This window comes from Rhagoletis pomonella, unplaced genomic scaffold, assembly GCF_013731165.1.
Source record: "Rhagoletis pomonella isolate Grant_MI unplaced genomic scaffold, Rhpom_1.0 Rhpom_scaffold_00022, whole genome shotgun sequence".
Classification (NCBI taxonomy): Eukaryota; Metazoa; Arthropoda; class Insecta; order Diptera; family Tephritidae; genus Rhagoletis; species Rhagoletis pomonella.
In genome coordinates, this window is record NW_023458576.1 from 616,283 (window position 1) to 621,986 (window position 5,704).

The window sequence follows — 5,704 nt, forward strand, 5'->3', positions numbered from 1 at the left end:
AATCTGTAGTTCTCCAAGTTTCTAAGTGAAGTTGTTATTTTGGGTAAATACTCATGCTGCTCATTTGATAGATATTAAAATTTTAAGTCAAGTCAAGTCTAAGTCTTGCATAACTGAGCTTTAACTCTCACTAAGTAGAATTCTCATTTCTGTGTTGCGAAAGAAAAAGGGGCTGAACACCTTTTGCAGAGAACATCTTTCTGCGTAGGCGGCCTTCGGCGGCACTTACGTCCAACAACAACAAAGCCGATGGAGCTGACAGTCTTCCAGCTGAGCTATTCAAGTACGGTGGCGAGGAGTTGATAAGGTGCATGCATCAACTCTTGTGCAGAATATGGTCAGATGAACGCATGCCCGACGACTGGAATTTAAGTGTGCTCTGCCCAATCCACAAGAAAGGTGACCCCGCCATTCGCGCCAACTACCGCGGGATCAGCCTTCTGAGCATAGGTTACAAAGTCTTACCGAGAGTATTGTGTGAAAGACTGAAGCCCACAATGAACTGATTGGGCCTTATCAGTGTGGCTTTAGACCTGGCAAATCCACCATAGACCAGGTATTCTTGGAAAAGACCCGCGAGAAAAGGATCGACACTCACCACCTATTTGTCGACTTTAAAGCCGCTTTTGACAGCACTAAAAGGAGTTGCCTATACGCCGCTATGTCTGAATTTGGCATCCCCTCAAAACTCATACGGCTGTGTAAAATGACGTTGAGCAACACCACCAGCTCCGTCAGAATTGGAAAAGACCTCTCCGAGCCGTTCGCCACAAAACGGGGTTTCAGACAGGGCGACTCCCTTTCATGTGACTTCTTTAATCTGATGTTGGAGAAGATAATAAGAGCTGCAGAACTGAACCGCTCAGGAACAATTTACTACATGAGCGTGCAACTGCTGGCTTATGCCGATGACATCGACATCATCGGTAACAAAAACCGCGAAGTCTGTTCTGCCTTTTCCAATTTGGATAGGGAAGCAAAGCGCATGGGTCTGGTGGTAAACGAGGACAAGACGTAGTATCTCCTGTCATCAAACAAACAGTCAGCACATTAGCGCCTTGGCACCCACGTCACTGTTGACAGTTACAATTTCGAGAAAGTAGAGGAATTTCGTTTACTTGGGAACCAGCATTAACACCGATAATAATGTCAGCATTGAAATCCAACGTAGAATCACTCTTGCCTTGTTACTTTGGACTGAGTAGGCAATTCAGGAGTAAAGTCCTCTCTCGACGTACGAAAACCACGCTCTATAAGTCACTCATCATGCCCGTGCTGGTATATGGCGCAGAAGCATGGACAATGACAACATCCGATGAGGCGGCTCTTGGGGTGTTTGAGAGAAAGATTTTGCGGAAGATTTACGGTCCTTTACGCGTTGGCGACGGCGAGTACCACAGACAATGGAACGATGAGCTGTATGAGCTTTACAACGATATGGACATAGTGCAGCGAATTAAAATACAGCGGCTCCGCTGGCTTGGTCATGTCGTTCGAATGGACACCGACGCTCGAGCCCTGAAAGTATTCAACTCGGAAACCGCTGGTGGTAGCAGAGGAAGAGGGAGGCCTCCACTGCGATGGAAAGATCAGGTGGAGAAGGACTTGGCTTCACTTGGCGTTTCCAATTGGCGTCAGTTGGCACAGAGCAGAAACGACTGGCGTGCTTTGCTGAACTCGGCCAAAATCGCTTAGGCGGTTACAGCGCCAAAACAGAAGAAGAAGAAGAAGACCGCATATTGTTCTTGGCAAGCAATAGTTGTCAGAGCTTTTATCTTGATAAATATTACCAGCAATTCGGTATATTACCAGCAGTTTGGTACTTTGACAGCTGCGCGATAACTTCATGGCGGAAACATTATTGATATTTTAATACGAGAGCAAAAACTGTTTTCCACTTAAATATTTGTTATTATGTGCTTGGGTGTGAAATAGCATATTTTTTAAATTTTTTAAGTGATTAGCGTGAGAATGATTTTATCAAGATAAAAAATACCCACGCACACATATTGCCTTTGATAAAATTTATATCAGGCAATAAAAATTACAGTTGGTAGGCGAAAACTTTTACCTGTGGAGATGGGCCGTTAGAGAAAACTGTGCTCTTTCTCATGTTTATCTCAACTTACAGTCCAAAGTTAGATATAATTTGGAGAATGATGTTGGATATCAACTTGAGAACTATGAATTTATCCATGGGTGTAGGAATTATTTTTTTGGTGTTTGTTGGGTAGCGTAGTTCTAAGAGGGTGCTCGCACGAGCCGATTTTACAGGCAACAGAAGTTGAATGAGAAGTTGAAAGTGAAAAATTGCCATCCCTATTCAGACGGGGCGATTTTCAATTCCGCACGAATTTTTGTTTAGATTGTTGAAAATGAATTTATATAGGAATATTGTATCAATTGCCGTAAATTTAGCACTCGTCAGAATACAATTTCCAAATGGTTGTATGTATACAGAATGTAAACAAGCACAGGGTTGCAAGGAAAAAAAGTTCAACGAGCTCCTCAAAGTTGGCTGGCGACCAACTTTGTTGAAAGCGTTGTTGGCATTCAACTAAAAGTTGCCTCAAAAATCGCCTCGTGCGAACACCCTTTAAACTACTAATCCCTGTTTAATAACAAAATATTTTTGTAATCTCTGGAAAATTCTCTATTATATACGAATATTCGAGAAATGTCAACGGAATGTTCGATAACTTTCGATAAGAATCTTTTAGAGTTGCAGATGTAAACCAGAAAGCTCATATGTGACACGTAAAGTTAAAAGGGACCTACGGTCAGAAAAAATCGGTTTTCACTTTTTCATCGACTCGTATAGTAAACGGGCCACTCTTTCCAATGCAATAAACCGCAGCTTTCTAGCTGCATCAGTTTTTTCACAATTTCACTTCAAAGTTAGGTACTTTCACAAAAAAAAGTGTAAAATAATCAAATCTGACAACTATTCTGAAATTAATCAAATTCGCTTGAAACTCGTTACTCGGGGGTTTTCGAAAATCGGATTCGTAATCACTGACCTCGTTTTCGGTGTCAACGACGTTTTTGAGTTTCACATGAATCCGAACAAATTTTAAACTTTTTCCGCCATATTGGATCCGCCATTTTGAATTTTTAAAAACGAACATCGGATTCGTAGTCAGCGACACCAAAAACCCCCGGGTAACGAATTTCAAGCGATTCCGGTAAATTTAAAAAAAAAGTCATCCGCCATATTCCATCCGCCATTTGAATTTTGGAACTAACATCGGATTCGTAATCAGTGACCCCGAAAATCCCCAAGTAACGAGTTTCAATCCATTAAAACGTTCAGAAGCATCAAAATCAACTTGGTAAACTTCAAAGTCGTTTTTCTCGAAATCTTTTTTTCTGAGCGTAGGTCCCTTTTAACTTTACGTGTCACATATCGAATCTCTCACAACACTTATACCATGTGCGAGTTTAATGCTGATTTCCTGGGACTGCATTCTGTAACAGTCAGAAAATGTAGTGTACACCGAGTGAAACACACAACCAAAAACTCACCGAATAAAACGCTGTGAGTGTTTCGCAAGAGAAGTGTACACAATTTTGACAACTGATAACCCTGATAATGGCATTTTAATTATTAATTTAGCTAACAATTTGAATTGCAAACTACTTTACCGGTTTTTATTAAAGAGATTTTTGACACCTTCCTCCTCTGAGCGACCGAATTAAAGCGTATATGCATAGTTTCGGTTTGAAATCGAAATGATACGTAAATATAAAAAATTACCGAAATTTTGCATATGCATATTTTCGTTAGAATACCGAAATAATGCATATGGGAAAAACGAAGTAATGCATACATGCACAGTTTCGGTTCAAAACCGAGATAATGCATATGGGAAAAACGAAGTAATGCATACATGCACAATTTCGGTTCAAAACCGAAATAATGCATATGGGAAAAACGAAGTAATGCATACATGCACAGCATCGGTTGGAAACCGAAATAATGCATATGTGAAAAACGAAGTAATGCATACATGAGCAGTTTCGGTTAAAAACCGAAATAATGCATATGGGAAACACGAAGTAATGCATACATAGTTTCGGTTCAAAACAGGAATAATGCACATGGGAATAACGAAGTAATGCATACATGCACAGTTTCGGTTGAAACCCGAAATAATGCATACGGAAAAAACGAAGTAATACATACATGCACAGTTTCGGTTCAAAACCGAAATAATGCATATGATACATTATTTTCATATCGGACACGATCATTCGGAGTACAGGTTTGCCGAAGTCAATATCAGTATGAGCTGTTATAAGCATCGTTCACTTGTGGTGGCTGTATTTGCAAGACAGCACGCTATGCGCTGGTGTTTAGTCATCCTCTAATTTCGTTTAGGTATCGATACTACTAAGCCAACTCCGCTCCTCAGTCATACAAAGCAGCAGTATTGATTGAGTATGAAACTTTTTAAGTTCAACCAATGCCAATCCCTGCTCTACACTTGAAATAAGCTAATGCAGCGTTTTTGCTGCATTTAAAATGCAACATTTAGCAGTTTCGAACATATGTTTACGAAGAGCGTTCATGCTATTGCATTTAGGGCCGGTTGTTCAATGTCTGATTAGCACAAATCGGAGGTAGAAGCTCCGGTTAGATACAACGACTGCTTTATCGATCACATGTTATACGCATGATGTCGAAATCGTCGATAATGATGTCTAACCGGCAAGTAGTGATAACCAGACATTGAACAACCGGCCCTTAGCAAATGTACATTTAAGCGAGTTCGAAATTGTATGCTTCTGACAAACAGCCGTGTTCTAGTCGCTTATTCAGATCCGTATCTATTATGATCAATTCTCACGCAGAAGATTATGTGCAGAAACCCTACTGAAAAGGAAAAAATAAATTTTAAACCAAAAATTCAATACAAAAACTTGAATTGTTTTAACCATAACCGGACATTTGTTTGTGTATATATTCATTTGTCGGTGCTGTCAATTAAAATTTCCCCACTTAATTAGGAAACCAAACAACCAGAGTGGGTCACAAATTGATCCAGATTTCTATCAGCATCACATCGATGTTGAATTTGCTTAACTTTTCTTTATCCAAATAATGTAAAATAATAAATGAAATCTCGATCGGCGATCACTGAAACGCAGCTAGCCACTGTATACTCGAAAACGCAATGTTGCCACTTTCCCCACTAAACCATGTTCGAATCGTGGAAATTTTGGAAGATCACAGGGTTGCTTTTAGCATTTAGATTCTTAATGCAAAAATGGAGTTGCATTTAGTTGCATTTAGGTGACGAATTTTGTATGGATAAATGTACATTTAGAGTAGCATTTAGAGCTAAATACGCTAAATGTACTTTTACGCGTAAGCAAAAATAGCCCATAACACGTGTTCGAGGAATTTTTTTTAATCGCATTTTTCTTTGGAGATATGATTTGTCAAAGTTTGCATTTTTTCGTGAGTCTGACTAATCATGTTCTCTTTCAAATCGTTATATCTCGGGTTCTGCCCATAGTGAAGACTTCATCTTTACGTCGTTTTAAAGCGAAATTCCTCGAACACATGTTAGCTTAGTTAATGTATAGAACCCACAAAAAAAAAAATTGAAGCGAATCGGAAACATTACATAATTTTTTTTTTACGAAATCCGTCCGACTTAAAAAAGAATGGCTCATATGTGAAAAACGAAGTAATGCA